This window comes from Erpetoichthys calabaricus, chromosome 4 (genome assembly GCF_900747795.2).
Source record: "Erpetoichthys calabaricus chromosome 4, fErpCal1.3, whole genome shotgun sequence".
NCBI classification, from domain to species: domain Eukaryota; kingdom Metazoa; phylum Chordata; class Cladistia; order Polypteriformes; family Polypteridae; genus Erpetoichthys; species Erpetoichthys calabaricus.
The window spans coordinates 19,169,689-19,193,092 of record NC_041397.2 but is presented as its reverse complement, the minus strand read 5'-3'; the positions used below and the strand labels follow the sequence as shown (position 1 = coordinate 19,193,092).

Genomic DNA, 23,404 nt, shown 5'->3' with positions numbered 1-23,404 from the left:
GGATTGCAGGAATCATTGGGTAGAGGGGTCCTTTCATCGAATTGAGTGGCCCAGCGCTATCTCAGCTGTGGAATGGCCAAATGGGCGAGGCAGCTTGATGGCTGAGGTCTCCGGGACTCTAAATAAATCCAAATCCTATTATGTGATTTCATCTACTGTTAAATTCTGCTCCGTACTTGTAATATTTTTATTTTTATACTGTATTGAGGATTCTTGTTTTCTGTTCTGTGTATTGTATTATATTGACCCCCTTCTTTTTGACACCAACCTACCTGGAAAGAGGTCTCTCTTTTAACTGCCTTTCCCAAGGTTCCTTCCATTTTTTCCCTACTAAGGTTTTTTTGAGGGGGGGGGGAGTTTTTCCTTATCTTCGTAGAGAGTCAAGGCTGGGGGGCTGTCAAGAGGCAGGTCCTGTTAAAGCCCATTGCGGCACTTCTTGTGTGATCTTGGGCTATACAAAAATAAATTGTATTGTATTGTATTGTGTCTTTCAGCTTAATTTTTGGTTTTCACAGAGCTAGTTTTGGTTTTATTTTGATTAAAGTATTAGTCATTTTTGTTCGTGATAACAGACAGATGGATAAATGATTACTAGCAATAAACATCAATAAATAAGCAACAGTGTCAAATTATAAAATACACATTTTAGGATCATATGGCTTTACGTTCTCCCAGTTGATTTTACTCTAGAAAAACAATGATGATCTCTGGGGATTCTAAAAACTACAGACAGGATTGAGAACTGGAACCCTCACTGATTTTACCTCACTGTCACCTTGTCATTTTAACTTCCATAACCAGCGATAACAAATTCAAAGAGAAAATCACTGAGCCACGTCCAGGATTGAGGAGAAGTCCCTACTCTCAGCACGCATGGAGTCATGCAGTACAGAGAAGGAAACAACTGAATTATATCTTATATATATATTATATATTGCAGGTTACTGATAATCAGGACCCTGCAGTCAGGGTGTTTTCTGTTGCCAGCCAGAGCCAGTTTTTATCAGTTTCTATAACCTTGTGCATATAGAGAAAAGCCATGCAAAATGACACATTTTATTGGCTAACTAAAAAGATTACAAAATGCAAGCTTCTGAGGCAACTCAGGCCCCTTTTTCAGGCAAGATGTAATACAGAAATTGGAGCTCCCTGTGTTTATATACACACTCTAGGACAAGTAACAACATTGGTGAATCTTTAAATGAGAAATTTTAAATGTAAAAAATTAATAGATTCATTCAGGCTAGGGTTAATTTAACAAGAGAGAGAAGAACAATGTATGGTCAAGATCTTTGGATAAGATAATTGTCCAACAAAGTCTGTTGAAGTTTGTAATGAGTTTTTAACCTTGTGCATACAAACACAGCTGAGAGCTAGGCCAGACTGGATCATAGATCTTCTTCTTTCAGCTGCTCCGACTTAGGGGTTGCCACAGCAGATCTTCCATCTCCATCTATCCTTGTTTTTTACATCACTTTTTTCCACACTGACTGCCTTCATATCCTCCCTCACCACATCCATAAACCTCCTCTTTGGCCTTCCTCTTTTGCTCTTTCATGATGGTTCCATCTTTAACATTCTTTTCCTGACATACCCTTCATCTCCCCTCTGCACGTGCCCAAAACATCTCAATCTGGCCTCTCTTACTTGGTCACTAAACTGACATAATTGTGCTATCCCTCTAATACGCTCATTCCGAATCCTGTCTACCCTTGTCACTCTGAGCAAAAATCATAGCAGCTTCAACATTGTCACTTCCATCTCAGCCTTCTGTTTTCTCATCACCCTCTCCAACCCATACAGTGTGTGTTGGAAGTTCTGCGCCGGAGTTGCAACCTGCGATGGGTTTGGATGAAGCAGTTACTTACTTCTCTTCCACATCCAGCCCTAGAATGGAGGAGGAGCCCACAAAAGAGCCCTGACCTCACCTCTGAACCATCCTGGAATTCCCGCTCCTTCCGGTTCCTTCCCTAGATAAGAACTGAGACAACCAGAACTTGGCATTCATTATTGGACCTGCATCTTCTGGAGCCATACTAGCCCACAAAACCCCTTATTCTAAAGACCACAGAATGACTTTTTCAGTTTCCTCATTTTTCTTTTGGTTTAAATTAAGGTAGCATTGTTGCTATTGAAAGGGAATCTCTGGGAGACCACAGTACTTCATCTTGTCTCGTCTCAGTTCACTTCACACACTTTATTCATTCAATTTAATACATTTTATTTTACAAGTATACAAGTAACATCATTATAAGGATATGTGAACAATAAAGCTATGACATTAAGCACATATTTAATCTATCAAAATTATTTTGCTGGTATGAACTAGAGCCAGATTTAGAGGATACTGATTTTGATAGTTTCTGTTAAAATTTTATTAACGTTATTGTGTCTTCCTGACCACCTGAGTAACAATATACCATTCCGATATATGCCATCTACATTGGATTTAACCCAATATGAATGTTGATGTGTATTGGCTAAGTCTCTGGACCGTAAATTCCAATGCTGTCTGCCCATTTCTCACCTGTCAGTCACAGTGTGACCTTCTGGATGTCACTTGATCAGCCTGCACTCCTAATGTAACAAGTGTGTGTGAGAAATTGTGGTTTACTCTGATCTTGTAAGCCACCTTGTATCATGATGTCAATCAAAGATGCTGGAGTAGTTTTAAAATTTGTGACATCAACAGAAATCCTCCAACTTCACTTTAAAGTGTAACAGGCAAATAATGCAACCTAAGTTGTTTGATGGGAACCATTTGACGAGGTGTTCTGGTGTGGAAAATCTTTCATTTTCAACTGCAAACTGTTTATATTAAATTTTAATTATGTTGCTCAGACGAACAGATTAACTGAATTTACAGGACATTAATTACAGGCATTGCAAGCATTCTTTTGTATTGCATTAGTAAGTTATGCAATTATGTTAGTCAGTTTGTTTTTCAATTACTTTTTTGAAGTGGGAATAGGAAATTAGTACAGATGCCATATAACCTGTTTTAATTAATTTATAACCAGCAAACGAAAGGCTACTGTAGGACTAGGAACTGCTGAATTAGTTCACAGCTTGGGAAAGGAAGGAGTGTATGGAGTTACTTAAAAGATCAAACACTTTGATCAGAGTCATTCGTCATTAGGGCAAGACAGCCAATCAAATGCGTGCAATGTCACATTTCTAATCGTGTCCATTTCAACATAAATATGGCTTGATTGATGGATGAAGTTAAAAGAAAAGTAGAAGATGAAAACAACTACAATAGAAAGGTGACATCAGAGAACAAGAGATCATGTGATCATCTGATTTGGACACCAGAAAAAAATAACTATGAACAACGGCGATCGCTAAACCAAAAGCCGTCCAGGACAACACCCCTTGACACCTGACATTCAGTAAGATTTTCTGACTGTTTAGATCCAGACTTTGCAATCTTTTTGGTTTTCTATTATTTGAGGGACGTTCAAAAAGTTTCCACACTTTTTTATCTCTTCTTTTAACAATTTCAAAAACAAATTACATCACTTTTCTACATAGTTATCTTCCTTTGTGATGCAATTTTCAAAGAGTCATACCAACTTTTTAATGCCATCAGCAAAAAAATGTTTTGGTTGAGCACGTAGCCACTGATGCACCACGGCTTTCACATCATCATCACATGTAGCTGGACATCCAGAGCGCTCTGCATCTGTAACACTAATACGGCCATTTTCAAACATTTCAATCCACTCATAGACGACTCTACAAGAAAGAACTTTATCCCCATACTGAGCACACATGCGAAGATGAATTTGTGCTCCCGGCCCACCTTCTGGTCACAAAAAGCATATGACAGAACGCCATTCCTCTTTGGTGCAATTTATAAGTTTCGCTGCCATCATCACCACAAGGTTACAATTCTTATACTAAACTGCAAGGGCAGCCGGCTTGCCAGACAAAACTAATCACATGACACTCTCAGACACAACCAATTACTACTCCTATTGCCTTCACTGTTTCCAACGAAAATATAAAAGTGCAGGAACTCACACTCGTTCTATGTATTTTTTTCTGTTTGGTATTGTTATACGTTAATAAAAACCATGTTGCTTTTATATTTCCTATACGTTGATTTGGAGTGACTGAAATAATAAAAGGGCACCAAGTGTGAGTTTGATTGCTTCTTTCTCCTTCACAGGGTTTATCAAGGCTACTGAGGTTGCACCTCAATAGTTAGAACAACTGTTATGAAAGCAGGATGTAGTTTAGTTAGTAAGTAGCCTATAACCAAAAGAGTTGTGTTTTTCTGGGTGTTGCGACGACACCCATATATTTTATTAGAGCATTTGATAGTGAAATCCCATATCAAGAGTCTCATGAAGTAAATTGCAGAATGACTAGCAATTAGCCCACTCAAGACTTTGTCTTTCTTGGATCTATATATGAACATTAGAACAATCTAGACGAGAACAGGCCATTCAGCCAAACAAAGCTCACCAGTCCTATCCACTTATTTCTTCTAAAAAAACATCAGTTTTGAAAAGTTTTGAAAATCCCTAAAGTCTTACTGTCTGCCACACTTCTTGGTAGCTTATTCCAAGTGTCTATCGTTCTTTGTGTAAAGAAAAACTTTCTAATATTTGTGCAAAATTTACCCTTAACAAGTTTCCAAATGTGTCCAAGTTTTCTTGATGAACTCATTTTAAAATAGCAGTCTCAATCCACTGGATTAATTCCCTTCATAATTTTAAACACTTCAATCATGTCACCTCTTAATCTTCTTTTGCTTAAACTGTAAAGGCTCAGCTCTTATAATCTTTCCTCATAACTCATCCCCTATAGCCCTGGACTCAGCCTAGTCGCTCTCCTCTGGACTTTGTCTAGTGCTGCTATGTCCTTTTTGTAGCCTGGAGACCAACACTACACACAGTACTCAAGATGAGGCTTCACCAGTGTGTTATAAAGCTTGAGCATAACCTCCTTGGACTTGTACCCCATACATTGTGTTATATAACCTAACATTCTGTTTGCCTTCTTAACGGCTTCTGAACACTGTCGGGAAGTCGATAGCTTAGAGTCCACTATGACTCCTAAGTCCTTCTCATAAGGTGTACTCTTGATTTTCCGACCACCCATTGTGTATTCAAACCTAACATTTTTACTTCCTATGTGTAATACTTCACATTTACTCACATTAAATTTCATCTGCCACAAATCTGCCCAAGCCTGTATGCTATCCAAGTCCTTCTGTAATGATATAATGAATTCCAAATTATCTGCTAATTCACCTATCTTGGTATCATCTGCAAACTTAATATGCTTGTGTGAGAAAAGCACTATATAAATGTAATGAATTATTATTATTATTATTATATAGCTGTGTCCTATGTGGAATATTGCGGAATGGCTGGCAATTGGCACAACTAGAGACTTTGGATAGGATCGCTATGTCTATGTGTGTGTATATCTATGTGTGTGTGTTAATCTTCATGGACCAGACCAAAGGAACCCAATAAACTTTCCTGGTAAGTCTCACATATTTCATGATAATACATGAGGTCTAAACTTTCTTCACACAATTTTGATTTAAATATACTGTAAGAGCTGAATCCTAAACTTCTTTGAACATGAAAAAGTACTACATAGCACATACTTCAGAATAATTCTAGAATAAGTGCAGAAATGGATATTTAATTCTAATTAACGAAAAGTGATTTACCAAAGAGATTGCTGTTACGCTGAAAATTATCAGGGAATTATTCATATTATAAAGGCTATAATGCCCTTTTTCTAAGAAAAAAAAATGTCAGTACAAAGTGAGCAGTTCTTTGTTCAAGACTAATCAGCAATAAAAACTTTATGACTTCAGTGCACCAAGTGCTCAATTAGCTCATCTAGTGCAGCTGCACTGGGATTTCTGACTTGCTGCTTCAGTGGAAATACTCCATATAACCAGTTAATCATATTTTTGCTAATAATGTAAACCTGTGTCCTTAAATCATTGAACTTTAATGTTTTTAAAGAGTAACAGCAGTCTACACTGACCTGGTCTGTGAACACATCCAAACACTTCTATTCAGGCGTTTAATATTTCTTCAGACTGACGACCTGTTTCAATCAATTTTCAATGCTCCCTTATTCACATTTTGCATTTGACAAAAGCAAATGAGACAAGCATTTTTCATTTAGATCAAAGGCATACATTACCTTTGCCGGCTTTGACACAGAAAGGCCAGATAAAACTTGCCTAGCTCTATCAAAGTAGCATCAATTTACCACCTGGACTCTTTTTGTTGTCAATCAAAATCACGGCTGACGCCATCCAAAATCACTGAACGTTTTTATGACCGTTGAAGATTCTTTGTACCTTTCACATAAAGCACATGAAAAACATAAAATACAATTACATAAAATGTAACAGATTTTCTACAGAGGAAAGCAGTGTGATGACATGTGTAGATGTTCTAGGGTAAAATAATTAATGTTTGATCACATATTTCTTACAGTGTACAATCCATTTAAAAAAAATAATAAAAAAAGCCAAGCACATTTAACCAATTTGTGGTGTATGAGTCTGTGAGACAAAATAAACAGATTTGATGTCCTTGGTGAACTTTTACTGACTAAGAACATAAGAACATAGGAAATCTGACAAACGAGAGGAGACCATTCAGTCCATCAAGCCCGTTTGTATAGCTAATAGCAAAGCTGTCCCAATATCTCATCCAGATTCTTCTTAAAAGTTGTCAGGGTTTCTGCTTTAACTCCATGTCTCTGTAGTTTGTACAGAATCCCACAACTCTTTGCATAAAGAAGTGCTTCCTGTCTTCAGTCTTAAACACACTTCCCCCTAATGTCCACTGATGTTTTGTGAGTATGTGATTCATCCTTAAGCTGAAAGAATGTTGCTGGATCTACTTTATCAATACGTTTGAAAAATTAAAATGCCAAGATTAGGGACATTATGCTCAAACTATATAATGCACTATTAAGACCTCATCTGGAGTATTGTGTGCAGTTCTCCCAACATAGTCACCACGGTACAAGAAAGACATAGCAGCACTTGAACCTGTGCAGACGAGAGGAACCAGGTGCACTAAAAAGACATAAGGACACATCCCACTATGACAGACTCATAGAATTAAACCTGTTTAATCTGAGCAGAGGAGTCTGTGTGCGGACCTAATCCAGGTCTTCAAAACCCTCAAAGACATTGATAAAGTAGATCCAGCAACATTCTTTCAGCTTAAGGGTGGATCACATACTCAAGGATATGAGTGGAAATTAAAGGGAAGTGCATTAAAGACTAAAGCAAAGAGTTGTGGGAAATCTGGAACAAACCTCTGGGACATGAAATTGAAGCAGAAACTTTGACAACCTTTAAGAAAAATCTTGATGAGAAACTGGGACAGCTCAGCTATTAGCTAAACATATGAGCTTGATGGATTGAAAGGTCTTGTCTTGTTTGTCAAATTTCTTATGTAAGTCTGCATGGAAATTGTTTATATATATATATATATATATATATATATATATATATATATATATATATATAATATATGTACTGGGGGTTTCCCCCTACTTGCTTCGCTCGCCAACCCCCCGGCCTGCGCTACATACTAGATACTTCACGTTTCTGCCACTTGCATTGTGAAGACGGGGGCTGAACGCACCTCAAGGAGACGCGGTTGCTTCTCCAAAACCCCCTCTTAAACGTTGATAGATAGATAGATAGATAGATAGATAGATAGATAGATAGATAGATAGATAGATAGATAGATAGATAGATAGATAGATAGATAGATAGATAGATAGATAGATAGATACTTTATTAATCCCAATGGGAAATTCACAAAAATTAAAAATAAAAGTGTGTCCAGGGAAGGAATCCACATAAAATAAAGTGGTAGGAGTGATCAATAAATAAAAATAGAAAAATAAAAGTAGAAAAGTACACATACATATACAGTCATACACGGAGCTGCTGAAAAGGCTGCCACTCACGGCGGCGCCAGATATAATCAATATAATGATACAATGAGACACAAATACAGTTTTTTTTTAACATCCTCTTTGCTCGATCAGCTGCTGGCTTGCTGCTGCTGCTGTGTCACGTGATCTGCATCTCTCACACCGCACATTTAAAAGCCTGTACAGCAGCTGTCCTACTCTTTGTCTTTTATTTCCGGCCCCGGGCGTGGTTAAATCTTTTGGCACAAAGTCTTGTCTCACGGGACGTGAGTTCTTGATATTTTTTGTTTATAATTTAAAAAAGGAATAAGAATTTGAAAATCTAACAACATCACATTCATTAAAGATTGATAAATTCTGAAAAGAATGATACCAAACATATATATGCCCGATTTAAAGCATGACAAAAAACGCGACATAAAAATGTCACATAAAATCATTGCACTTTTAGGCTTAGGATTTTATATAGAGAGAGTAGATGTATATGCTAGCTGTCCCCCATGGCTCAGCCTCCATAGTAGTGAGACAGAACAGTGAGGAGGGCCCTGTCTGGCTCTCCTCTCCTGATGTCATGCTTCCCCCTCCCCTTGGCCCGCAGCCTCTGTCTTGGATTAGCGCAAATATATGGTCCCCTTTAAGCGACGTATGATTACTACCACGATAAGAGAAGTCACAAAATCAACCAGAATGTTCAATCAAATTATAGAAAAAAATCCGATCTAAATCCGTTAAGCAGTTCTCTCATTCTGTAGCTTAGCAGAGGAAAGGAACGTCCCGAGGCTGGCGTGTGAGTGAGGAGGGCTACACCATCCCTTCCTCGGCCCACCGTGCATCTCTCGGATATGCGCAAATAAATCGGTACTGCAAGCGAACTATGATACTTAGCGCAATGAGAGAAGTCACAACATCAGCCAGAACGTTCAAGAAAATTATAGAAAAAAAAGATCTAAATCTGTTAAGTAGTTCTCTCGTGGAAAGTGGACATACATACAGACAGACAGATGTTGGATTTTATATATACAGTATAGAGATATATCATGTTTGTGAAGAAATAACTAAATACCAAATTTATCCTGTAACGTGTACTCCGTACATCAAACATCACAGCGCTATATAATCTAATATTCTATTAGCTTTCATTATTGCTTCAAAATGCTGTCTGAATGTTCATCTGTGGTTTTGATTGTGTTGATTCTCCAGCCTTTAAGTGATGTCTTTTTTAGGTAATTAAACTGACACCATTTTATAGTGACTCGATTGTATGTATATCAAGTCACTTATGATTTCAGTCAAATTAACAGACTACCGTAAACATGATAAAGCAAATAATCACACAGACGTGTGTGAGGTCCAGGCCAAAACTAGCATTCAGCAGCAACATGTCTGGTAATGGGCAAAGGCAAAGGGCAAAAAAAAAAAAAAAAAACTAACTGAATTAAAAGTCCAAGAAGTTGCACAGTAAATTAAAGGGATGGACATACATGCGAGGATAGCTGCTGAGACTACATTAAAAAGCCTAAATGTTTTAGAAGGTCATTCTCACAAGTCAAATGGTGAGTATTGATTTCAAAGACTAGCTGCTATTCTTTTTGAGGGTGCTTACAGGATTGATAATACAGTAATTCTGATTTGCTGTAGGCGCACCTCAAGTGTATAAAGATTTTTTCAATTTAATTATATTGTGGTGAGGCTGTTAGGATAATTACTGGGAACACTGCAGTGTTGTATTTAATTAGGATTCTCTGATTGGTTTGATTCATTTGTTTTACAGTATTTGAAACTGCTTTCAGTTCTTCATTTAATAAATACCCCCTTTAAGTTCTGGTGCCTTCCTGTTTTATACTGGATGCCTTGCAATATGAGAAAACTTCCCACATCTCAATTCTCATCAAAAAGATTAAAATAATGCACAATGTCACTTGAAGTTCTGCAACATAAGATGAATCCTTCCATCATGGTTAGGCTAATGGAAGTAACCATCAATTTAGATTCATATTTTTGCTACATTTGTACTATTACAAATGGAGGCAGAGCAATATTTTGATTTTGAAATAACTCAGCCAGCTACTGGAACACCACAGTGAACTCTTCTGACACCCTTCCTGCTTACCTTTTACACAACAGACTTCCAGTTCAATGCTAGTGCTTGCCACCTAACAGAAATTTTAAAATGACTCCTTCGTCATAGGCTATATTAATTATGGAGACGAGTCGGAGTACATGAGGCCAGTGGAGGACTTTGTCTTGCGGTGCAGGGAGAACCACCTGAAACTCAACATCAGCAGGACAAAAGAGTTGGTGGTGGACTTCTGACTGGTCAAAGACCCTCTGAGACAAGTCACCATTCATGGGGAGGATATGGAATTGGTGCAGAGCTACAGGTACCTGGGTGTTCACATAAACAACAAACTGGGCAGGTCTGACAACACAGTGGCACTGGACAAGAAGGACCAGAGCAGACTGTGAGTCTGTATCCTTGTTTTTTACGTTTCTCCTTCTGTATGCATCTGATTTTCCCCATGGGATTAACAAAATTTACTTAATCTAAACTAATCTAATAAAAATAATTTTTTGTCTATATTTAAGAACTCTGCAAATTACTCCATATGAACATTTAGGGTACTTATATATAGTTCATTTGAAACAATGCCTAGCAACTTTAAATATAACACTTCCTACTTTTCTTGCTATTATCCTAATTCAATTACATACTATAGCTATAGAAGAAAGGGCAGAGCAGAACCTTTTTTCTTAAGAGACTGTGCTCTTCTAATGTGGTGTGAAGGCTAGAGGGCACCACAGAGCCCCAAACCCCAAACATGAACACTCCAAAGAGTCCCGGGTTCAAATAAAGTTTTATTACAAGAATACCTCAAATACACAATTAATGGTGTTTCTTCTTTATTCTCTCTCCTTCTCTCTGCACCACACTGCTACTCCTCCGGTTGAGCATTGTTCATTCTGCTCCCAGTTCCGACTCGCTTAGACAAAAAAAACCAATGAGTAGTTCCCTTGTGAAAAGCGGATAGACAAAGATTTTAGATTTTATATATACAGATGACCCCTGAAATTCACGGGGGTTATGTTCTTAGAGCACCCGCGAATTGTGAAAAACCACAAATTTTGGATGTGGTCAAAAAAATACCTATAAATGCCTATTTTTATAGTTTAAACCCTAAATATGCGCCCAAAACACTTTAATTTTATTTCAAACTCAGCTTAATACATTACCCTAAAAAAGAATGTAAAGGTAAACCTGTATGCTGTACAATACTGTACTGCTATGTTTCCCGCAGTGCCAGAATGTGAAATACCGATGTTACTCCTATATGTACTGTAATTAATGCAAGTGCATTTTCTTTGGTATGAGCTGTCGTTTTCTTTGGTATAATTAGGGTAAATATGTAATAATTTAATTTAATAAAAATACAATGAAATGTACGGGTACTCACCAATAATGAATGATATTGATTGAAGATGATGATGATGATGAATTAGCTGTGCAGTACGATGAAAGTATGTAATGAAGATAATGACTGCACAGCAAATCAGAGGATTTGCAGCTCCTTGGGTGGCTACTGTGGCATAACTTTTTAGTTCCCTGAGCAAATCCAGTAGTTCAACCTTCTCCTGGAGTCTCTTAAACTTTTTCTGGCACTTAGGTTCATTGCCAGAAGCCTTAGAAGGTGCAGGGCATTTGGGTGGTATCTTATGAATTTAAGAAGAACAAAACGAAAAACACGAGAATGCTCAGCAAAGCACTCGAGATAGCTACATGCGGTAAACTGTTATGATGTGGGAATGCTGGGCTGCATCTGCTGGAGATGTGGCACAGGGCAGCAGCCAATCAGCAGCAAGGAGAAATGAATAACACTCTCGGATTGGCTACTTCACCATCCCAAGCCGTGTTTTTCTCTATAGTTGCTTTGTGTTCTCTCTACAGTACAGTATTGCGATGAAAAAAGCCATAAAAAAAATTGCGGAGGATATTTGCAGTTTTCTCTAACAATTATTAGTTAGGTTCTAAGGAAAAATTTGCAAACAACTGAGGCCGCGAACTCTGAACTGCGATTTTGTGGGGGTCTGCTGTATATAGAGAGATTACTGGAATTTAATTTCATTATAAGGTGACCTTGAGTGTTAAGAAAGGCGCCTATTAAATAATACATTATTATAAGTTGTTTTTTTTAGAAATCTTAATTTAACATATGATCAATGTATAATTTCCAGTTCTACCATTTATAAAGCAGTTCACATTAAAAGTAAACATAATTACTAAAACATAATCCAATCAAATCAATTTTCTTGTCACATGCAATTATACGCAGAGTACAATATGCAGTGAAATGCTCAGTTGCTAAACTCCATGAATGTGCATTAAGTAGGACAATGAACAATAATACACCACTATAACAATGTAAATAGGAGTAGTATACATTACATTAAAATTATTTAAAGAAATAACATTAAGTTTACATAACTTAATATAAGAGAATGAATCCATGTAGCTTTAGACACTGTTCTCGTTTAGGATGTGGATGGACTATGGACAGAAGTTCCTCCTGAGTCTCTCTGAACTGGTCAGCCATACCGTTTTCCTGACCGCAGCATAGCGAAGAGGCCATTGTTGGGATGGCATGTGTCTTTGATAATTTTCTTTGCCCAGGCTGACATTGCTTGGTGCAGAAGTTAGAGAGTACACACCCAGTGAGGTATTCAGTTGACCTCACCACTCTCCTCAGAGCCCTGTAGTCCTGCGGCATGCTGTTTACAAACCAGGCAGTATACTAACAGTACACCGTCAGGGTACTTTCAGTGGTTGATATGTAGATGTTTTTTAGTCACTAGGAGGGCAGTCTAAAATCCCTGAGGTGTCTGTGGTGGTAGACATCTTCATACCTTCTTCACCAAACTGTCAAAGTTCATGGACCAGGTCATGTCCTCTGTGGACACCGAGGTATCTAAAACTGCCCACCCTCTCCATCTGAGTGTTGTTAATACTGAGGGGGTGGTAGTGTCTCTGTTGTTTTCTCCCAAAGTTCACAATCAACCCCTTTGTCTTGCTGACATTCAAGAACAAACCATTGTCCTGACACCAGTATGAGAGACTCTCCACTTCATTAAAGTAAACCTGCTCATTGTTGTTAGAGATCAGACCCACCATAGATGATGTTAGAGTCATGTGTAGCCATGCAGTCATATGTGTAGAGGGAGTACAGCAGAGGACTCAGAACACGGCCCTGTGGAGACCCTGTGTTGAGGGTGAAGGGATGATGAAGTAAGGCCACCCACCCGAAAAATATTGTGTCTGCCTGTCTGGAAGTTACAAACCCAGCTGCACAGGGAAGTGTTCAGAATCAGCTTAAAGGGTCTTAATATGTTAAATGCTGGATTATAATCTATAGTCAGCATTCACATATAATTTCCTCTCCTATTGTCCAAGGAGGCCAATATATTATGAAAGATCAAGGTAATGGCATCATCCGTGGTTTAACTGGAGTGATATACAAATGGTGATGGATCCAGTTCTTTGGCAGTGAAGGGCATATGTAATTCTTGACTAACCTCTCGAAACATTTCATTTCTATAGACGTTAGTGTGATGAGGCAGCAATCATTCAGACCGGTTAGTTTTGATTTCTTAGGTATAGGGACAATGGTGGATCTCATAAAGCATCTCTTAAAAGTATGACAGACTGGGTTAAGGAGAAACGAAATATTACCATGTATGGTATGGAGTGAGGGGGTTGGCACGATTGGAGGTGTGGGCGCCAAGGAGGAAGTGGGGTTTATCTCATTACCTCATAATTTCTTATTGTACATTCTGTTTCTTTTTGTATTGTACTTATTCTTTTCAATAAAAGTTTGTTCACAAAAAACATGTTTTGGGATGCCGTCTGGACCTGCTGCCTTCCTGGTGTTTAATATCCTGAAAGTCTCCCTATTTTGTGTTCCGACAATGTGAGCACCATTTCCTCACTGAGCAATTCTCGCACTGTAGTTGTTTCCAGCCACTGTTATTATATTGCTATATGCCTTTAATTCTGATTGTTTTTAATAATGTATTCGGTGTAATGTTTATTGAATATTTTATTCAACATATACCTCAACTACCTGAAACTATAATAAATCGTGTTCCTCATGCTCAAAATCACACCGTAAATAACAAAATTCTAATGATTAGATAAAAGTTAAATAAAAAGTACTTAATGAAGAAGAGGATCGTTTTACATTTCAGACGCACAAACGTATGCTTCGGGAGCAAATGTTGTATGCCGTGTCTTAAAATAGAACTCAGTGTATTGGGTCTCAAAGGAGAAAGCCGGAGTCATTACTTCCTGGGGAAAAAATTTCACTTTAGTATCAATTTATTTCACACTGCACAGCAGAGCACAGGAGTCGTTTTCCTCAAAGCTTATTTAGATGCTATAGAAAGTTCCACAGGAAAGGGTGGACTTCTAGTCTAAGACTAACTGCTATGACATTGAAAAGTGCACAACCTCTCATCCCAACAGAAATGTGATGGACAGAGGAGTCATGAAAAACATGGCAAAGTGTGACTAGTGCTAAAAGCTTTCTGTTGTACACAATAATTATCCTGAGTGAGGGAAAAAAAAGAGTTAAAATAACTAAGCTACTAAGTAGACACTTGGATACTACAATGGGGATTTTTGCTTATATTTTAGTGGATGGGGTAGTTTAAGCAAGGAATCCCATCCATTATTTTTCACTGTGAAGTTTTCTAGGTAAATGTATGTTTCCATCCATCCATCCATTTTCCAACCCACTGAATCCAAACACAGGGTCACGGGGGTCTGCTGGAGCCAATCCCAGCCAACACAGGGCACAAGGCAGGAACCAATCCCGGGCAGGGTGCCAACCCACCGCAGGACACACACAAACACACCAAGCACACACTAGGGCCAATTTAGAATCGCCAATCCACCTAACCTGCATGTCTTTGGACTGTGGGAGGAAACCAGAGTGCCCGGAGGAAACCCATGCAGACACGGGGAGAACATGCAAACTCCACACAGGGAGGACCCGGGAAGCAAACCTGGGTCTCCTAACTGCAAGGCAGCAGTGCTACCACTGCGCCACCCTACTTTATAAATTTCTTTTATGCATGAATTATTTAAAGTCACTTTGATCTTGTAAGAGGAGAATGGGTATCCTGGATAAGACAGGGAATGGCACTGGTGCTCATATGGGAAACCAGTTGAGATACCTGCAGGGGTGCTTGGGATATGGAGTTGGGAAGTGCAACCCTGTCCGGGTGCCTACGTTCCAATAGAGAGTGCTGTTGGGAGTGAACCTCCCTACTTTCATAATGGGCTTCCTGGAAGACGTGTCATGACACTGGAAGCATTCCCGGGTCTGGCATAAAAAAAGTGAAACTTAATGGAGATAGAGAGGGAGGAAGAATTGGCAGTTTATTGTGTTCAGTTATTGTATCATTGTGGCTTGTTATTGGGAGGAATTTTGAAGAGATTCCTGGGAAAGAAAGAAAAACCTTTTACCCTATCAGCGTGTGGTGCTTTACTGTGTCTGTGGTTTGGGGCTCTCTGGTGCCCCCTAGCGGGTAATTATATATATATATATATATATATATATATATATATATATATATATATATATATATATATATATATATATATATATATATATATATATATATAAATACTGTTTTTTTCCAGCACCATATTTTTATGTAAGGACAGTGAGAAAGAAGGTTGGATTATTCTATTCTAGACACTACTGACCAATGATGTATTTGAGACAAAAAGTCTACTGCAGAATGTGAGATGCGATAGGGATAGCCTTATTAAGTGTTTGAAATGATCATCCTTGTACTTTCTTGAGCTTTTCTAGGATTGCTGTCCTGCTACTGTTATTATGAGGCAGAGTGGTAGCTCTGGGGTTAAGGATCTGCACTGGTATCTGGAAGGTTGCCAGTTTAAATCCTATTACTGCCAGAAGTGATCCTACTCCATTGGGCACTTGAGCCAAGGCCCTTAACCTGAACATTTCTCCAGGGGCACTATTCAATGGCTGACCCTGCACTCTGACCTCCAAAGGTCATGTGAAAGGACAATTTCCCCGCAGGGATTAATACAGTGTACCAAATGTAGTGTACCAAATATTATATAAATGTGTGTCATTGGATATTGAGTACTCATGTTCCAGTTCAGGTTCAGTTGGAACAAGTACATCGACTTTTTCATTTGCAGTTGTTTTTATAGTAATTGATTAATTGTATTGTTATTATTGTTTTCTTTTTTTGTTTGCTTTTGTGTTTTTGTCATGTCCCGTTAGCTACTGGGTGTAACCAATCATGTTAAAAGTTTTCTGATTATGTAATGAATTTCTTTTTGAATAGTGATCTAATCAATGAACTGTATAAATACAGTATAGCGTAGAGGACACTTTTTTCTTTGCAACACTTATTAATATATCGCTGCCTCTTGCAAGATTTAGATAAAGAATAATGATTGATGCTTTCTCCTGCCTGTGTTTTATTGCTTAAATCAGGGCATTCCAGTGGATGGTGTCAGTTTAAAAAAAATATCTTCCACACTATTAGTACTAGGGAGTTGTACCATGTTAGCCATTATGAATGTAGAGAAAAGCCAAGCAAAATGACACCTTTTATTGGCTAACTAAAAAGATTATAATATGCAAGCTTTTGAGGCAACTCAGGCCCCTTCTTCAGTGTCAATGTAAACTATTGAAATCAGGCAGCACGATGGCACAGAGGTAGCGCTGCTGCCTTGCAGTTAGGAGACCTGGATTCGCTTCCCAGGTCCTCCCTGTGTGGAGTTTGCATGTTCTCCCCGTGTCTGCGTCGGTTTCCTCTGGGTGCGCTGGTTTCCTCCCACAGTCCAAAGACATGCAGTTTAGGTACATTAGCGATCCTAAATTGTCCTTGGTGTGTTGGTGTGTGTGCTCTGCAGTGGGCTGGCGCCCTGCCCGGGATTTGTCCCTGCCTTGCACCCTGTGTTGGCTGGCATTGGCTCCAGCAGACCCCCGTGATCCTGTGTTAGAATATAGCAGGTTGGAGAATGACTGACTGACTTTTGAAATCAACATCTTGCTACAGTTTCCCAATCTCTTGTAATTTTCATTAGTTCACCCTTACTGCAAGTTTGTTTGGTTCTCTGAAGATTATTCCACACAACTATTTGATTTGCCAACATTGGAAAAGATTGTTCAATTTGCATAATTTATGAAAACTCACAGAAATGCCTGTAACCAGTGGAATTGTGCCATTTGCATATAAACTAGCCAGAAAAATGTGCAGAAAAGACACCTGTTGGACAAGAGTCCTTAGACCTCATTACACATTTCACATACCTTTAGATAGATAGATAGATAGATAGATAGATAGATAGATAGATAGATAGATAGATAGATAGATAGATAGATAGATAGATAGATAGATAGATAGATACTTTATTAATCCCCAAGGGGAAATTCACATACTCCAGCAGCAGCATACTGACACAAAACAATATTAATTAAATAGTGATAAAAACACAGTGCAAGTTAAAAAGTGCAAGATGGAGAGTGTGAGGCAGCTGTAATAGTCCATATCATTGTATAATGTTAACGTTTACCCCCCCTGGTGGAATTGAAGAGTCACATAGTGTGGGGGAGGAACGATCTCCTCAGTCTGTCAGTGGAGCAGGACATTGACAGCAGTCTGTCGCTGAAGCTGCTCCTCTGTCTGGAGATGATACTGTTTAGTGGATGCAGTGGATTCTCCATGATTGATAAGAATGTGAATTTTATGTGAATTTCCCATTGGGATTAATAAAGTATCTATCTATCTATCTATCTATCTATCTATCTATCTATCTATCTATCTATCTATCTATCTATCTATCTATCTATCTATCTATCTATCTATCTATCTATCTATCTATTATATAGTTCCTTTCATATCTATCTATCTATCTATCTATCTATCTATCTATCTATCTATCTATCTATCTATCTATCTATCTATCTATCTATCTATCTATCTATCTATCTATCTATCTATCTATCTATCTATCTATCTATCTATCTATCTAAGAGCCTGCTCAGGCTCCGCCATATATGTCAAACTGTCCAGCTCTTTATGTCTTTATGTAAGACTCTGTGTTTGAATTTATATTCTGCCACCAAAACTGCAATAAAAGTAATTAAACCATATTGACCAGCTCTTGAGTTGTGACTCCATGTTCACACATCCTTGTGAGTTTTAGAGAAAACAAACTGTAAATCTGTAGGCGCATTCCTGGGGAGTGTTGGTCACTGCCTGGATGGGGTCCATGACGGTGGGAGCAGTGAGCATAGTAAGCAGCTCAAAAAGCATCTAGATCCAAATATTTAGGGCTCAGTGTCAGATGTCTTACTCTCTATTATTTCCTAATCTATTCTCCAGAGTGTCAAATAGAGCAACATCAAAGTATCAAAATTGTTCTTTAAGCCTATACAGTATGTGTGCATTTGTGTGATCAGAAAGACTACATAAAGACTTAGTGGTCCCAGTAGCCTCCAATGACAATTTAATCACTAACAGCTCTACGTGTCTGAATCGTAATTCCTTCTACAGGTTTGTTTCATAGAAAAATAAAGCAGAAAGGAGAAGTTTGTTCTTTCAAAACACTTTTATCAAAGAAGTAGGATTCAGCATATGAGTGTATAGATACGCCCAAGCTAGCTGGAAAAAGAATAGAGAAAACTGTAAGGTTGTTTACAACTCATCATTTATAATTTCTTGTTTATTATGTTAACTCGCAGACAACAGGAGTCTACAGTTGCCTGCACAGAGCTGAAGCTGCATCAGGTAATTAAGGCACCATTGTCAATCATTGCCTCAGCCAGAGACCAGGCTCAGTAATGTAGTGTGTACTGCAATCAGTGTTACACATCACACTGACCTCCTGCTGGTTAGCTTGCATTAGACAGAAAAGTAAAGAAATTAAATGTATAACATTTGCATAAGTGTAAATTGATACAAAACACTGACATAGTGAAAGATCCATTTTGAAAGAAGATTTACATGAACTAATCGGTAGGAACAAGTTATTGTTTGTAGCGTGATCTTTTACTTTATATAGAATGAGCGCACACACAGACACCGATGTGCACAGACACACACACACACACACACACGTATTGCTGAAAACAAACAGAGGCAACCTAAACTTTTGCAGAACCTTTAGATTGTCTTGTCAGAGTTTATTTTTAATCTGTTTTTAAAATTATTTTTAGGACCTAATCACTGAGTCATTTTGTATTGCTCTTTTTGCTCATTTTTAAACTTGATCTTGTGGCTGCAGCCACGTTATTATTGGATAAGTTTGGTACTTTTCAAGTTGAAATTGTTTCTTCACAATCACATTAATTTGCCACATGGGAGTGTTTTCTTTTTAACATTTTTTTTAAATATCTTGTCAATTCTTGCAGTTTATAATGGGGCTGAAAGTATCTGAAGTCCAAAAATGGAAACCAATGCCTCAAGATTATTCTCGTTTTGGCTGCAGTAAGTCTCCTGTGTTAGATTTTGGTAACAGTTTGTGTTTAGGTTTTTGCATGTTTTTGAGTTTTGATTTCGGTGACGCTGAAGAATTGCTTCACAAGATATAATTCATTGCATGAGCATAAGTATAAACTTTAATAAAATGGTAAGTGTCTGTGTGTCCATCCTGTTGCTTTGTCTCTGCCATTCCAAAAGATTGTGCATCATAAACATTAACACTGCTTTTAAGAATCCCATACCAAATGGCATATAACAAAGACAAATGCACTGCATTTCGCACTGCAAATATTAACACTGAGAACTAAGTTGATTACTTAGATTTCAACCCATCTTAGGCAGGTGGCACAGCTGTTACTACTGTATACATATATATCCACCTTAAAAAATGGATAAGTGTCTGTGTGTCTGTCTGTGTGTCAGTCTGGTTACTATGTCTCTGTCATTTCAAAAGGTGGCATATCACAAGCATTTTTAGGAATGGAATGTATTTCATTTGTCATTTTAAAAGATGACAAACATTAACACTGCTTTTACAAATCCCATTCCAAATGGCATAAAACAGAGACATATGCATTGCATTGGGCACTGCAAATGTTAATGCTGAGATCTATGTTAATTACTTAGATTTCAACACATCTTAGATGAGTAGCACTAGCACTATATGTATATATTTAGCCTTTTTCTTTCTGTGTCTCTCCTCTCCTTTCCATCCAAAAAACTGGAATGTGCTGTCTCTAGCGAAGTCTCTTTCTTTCTTCTATAGAACAGACTGCTTGATTCTAATCAGTTTGGATTCAAGAAAGTCCACTCCACTGAGATGACTCTACTCGCTGTTGTCGACACAATATGACAGGCCAGAGCTACCAACATGTCATCTGTGCTCATCTTTCCAGATTGTTTAGTAATGGTGCAGTTGACAGTAGCACCTTTAATTTAAGCCATTTTTTGCCTCGATATTTACTGTGTCCTGAACCACCAGAGTAGTAATTATTTATTAATATGGATGAAAAGAGTAGAGTAGAAAGACAAGAGGAGATGCTCAATCTTATCTCCATAGGGAGACATGCTGGCACACCATAGCTTCAAAACCATTTGATTTTTTTCCCAGAGTTCTTGAATTTGGGTATTCACTGCCCACTAATAAAACAGAAAATTATGTAAGTTAAATCTCCATCTCTGTTATGTCTAAGAGGCAGAGATTTTACAGTCAAGTGAATTTCTCAATCCTAAAAAACATAGTTATGAGTATTTTAAAGAATGATGTAGTTACAGTATGTAACTAGGCATTACATTAGAGAGCGGATTATATGAGAAGACACTGGAGTTTGGTTTAAGATGGGCTTTGTTTTGTATAATGTTATATGTTCTTTTATTATTGCATTTTATACTTCTGTATTATAATTTTACAACTCTTGATCTTGAATGCTTGTGTGTTGTCAGTTAAAAACAACTCAAAAATAAAAACTGGGGAAACCCGTAAAGAGCTGTAAGATTTGATAAAATATATCATGGCTGTCTGTTGATCCATTTGTCCATCTCCGTTACTCCCCCTGCTAGTGGGAGAGCAGGCTAATTCAAGAAAGGCAGACGTGGGAGCACGACGTAATATAGCAATTGAAAATTCATATTACTATATTATACTATACTATATATTACTATACTTTGTAAAGATTTAGGGATTAATACACCTAACGTTCAAGGTGATCTTAAAATTAGAAATATTATGGTATTCATCCTTTGTACATATTGTTGTAGTAATTGCTTAGAATATTTAAAGATGCATATCATTACCATAAAGAGATATTTGCAATTCTGTACTTTTTGCACCCTTGTAATTCTTTCTTATTTTTGCAAATAAAAATACAAAACAATAAAATACAATTTATTTTTGTATAGCTCAAAATCACACAAGAAGTGCAGCAATGGGCTTTAACAGGCCCTGCCTCTTGACAGCCCCCCAGCCTCGACTCTCTAAGAAGACAAGGAAAAACTCCCAAAGAAACCCTTGTAGGGAAAAAATGTAAGAAACCTTGGGAAAGGCAGTTCAAAGAAAGACCCCTTTCCAGGTAGGATGGGCGGGCAGTGGGTGTCAAAAAAAAGGAGGTAAATACAATACAATACACAGAACAGAACAAATCCTTAATACAGTATAAAAAATAAAAAAATTACAAGTACGGACCAGAATTTAACAGTAGATGAAAACACATAATATGATTTGGATTTATTTAGAGTCCTGGAGACCTCAGCCATCAAGCTGCCTCCCTCATTTGGTCATTCCACAGCTGAGTCAGTGCTGGGCCAGCAAATCTGATGAAAGGACCCCTCTACCCCACGATTCCTGCAATCCTCCATCAGAGGTGACTTTACCTTAGGCAGGCAAAACAACTTGGCAGGTGGGCCGTGTCGCCAAGTGGCACATTTGAGTACCGAGAAGTTAAACAGAATAAGTGAGAGTTAGTAACAAATTCTAACTATCATGTTACTTATGTTTTAGTGCTAATGACTAACAACAGAGATGCAGTCTGTACAGTTAATCAGCAGCTCTAGTCAGGGTGTGCTAAACTGAAGTAGTGAGTCTTCATCCATCTTCAGCCAAGATTTAAAAGCTGAGACCAAAGGGGCATCTCTTATAGTAGCAGGCAGACCACTCCACAGTTTAGGGGCCTTGTAACTAAAAGCTCGACCTCCCACTGTTATTTTATTAATTCTTGGAATCATTAGCAGACCGGCATCTTGAGATCTTAATGTGCACTCTGGTTTGTAAGTCATGATAAGTTCTGATAATTAAGCTGGACCTTGGCCATTTAATGCTTTATATGTTAAAAGAAGGATTTTGAAATCTGAATTTGCACGGATGGACGCCGGATGTTTTGTCTTTTTATTTATATAAAGAAGAGAAGATCATATAATGGTTATGAATATTGTGTGCTAGATGAAGTAACATAAGGTCAATACATATGCTTGGTTTATTGTGTAAAATGTTTAATATAATATATATAATACTTTTAGTGCCAATAAGTAGACTCTCAGTTAAAGATAAACTATGGGGCTCTGCCCCTTTTTCGCTTCTCTCACCAACACCCGGGACGGGCACTATGCGCTAGCCACTTCCCGGCTCTGCCACTCAGATATGGGGAAGCGGATGTACAATTTAAACAGATTGTTATTTTCATGGGAATTGTTACATATGCATAATAGACCTAACTATTTCACATTACAGCGAGTAATTAACCATAGTAAAAAAATAGTAAAATGTGATAAATTATGTTTCATGTCGTGTTAGAGGTATTTGTTGCTTTATACATTGTCGTTCTGTTTGGCTTTGAAATTAACATGCAAATACTTTTTAAACTTACACTTTTACTGTAAAACTTCAGTAAAAACTATTTTTTGAATTAACTTTCATCAGTATCGCATTAAATTTTGATTCCATGTTTGGACTTATATCGTGCCCGTTAGTGAATATTGTTAAATAAATAAACCGACTTTTTCGAATGTTTGTCCCTGTGCTTAAACGTTTTAATATGAATGGCATATCTCCTTTGGTGTCTAATGTTATTTGCAGAAGATGTACTATATTACCTTTCTTGTCGCCTGTTAAAATTTTACACATTACAATTGTTTGACCAATTTTGAATACAACTAATCTTGTCCTATTGCATATCCCATCAACTCAGACTTGAATTACTCAATAACATTACAATACATCCTTCTTTCAACAGTAATTCGTCCTGTGTAAGACTGGTCGGTGTTAACGGTTGTAGATATTCAACAGGATATTGTAAGTTGATGTTTTCATTTTCCACAACATCACCCCCAACTGTTTCAATGTAGTCTAGTGATGCGCATTAAACCAATATGCCGTGCAACCAATCAACAATTTCCACATTAATTTGTTTGACTTCATCTTTTCTCAGTGCTAAGATTG

At 37.7% G+C, this 23,404-nt stretch overlaps 1 long non-coding RNA gene across 1 annotated transcript in view; it reads right to left on the bottom strand.

Moving 5' to 3' along the window:
- Positions 1-4,621: 4,621 nt before the first annotated feature.
- Positions 4,622-23,404, bottom strand: part of LOC114649872 (uncharacterized) — a 162,927-nt gene continuing 144,144 nt past the window's right edge. The window contains exon 4 of the long non-coding RNA XR_007934766.1: positions 4,622-4,745. This is a non-coding gene — a long non-coding RNA (uncharacterized LOC114649872). The remainder of the gene's footprint in view (positions 4,746-23,404) is intronic.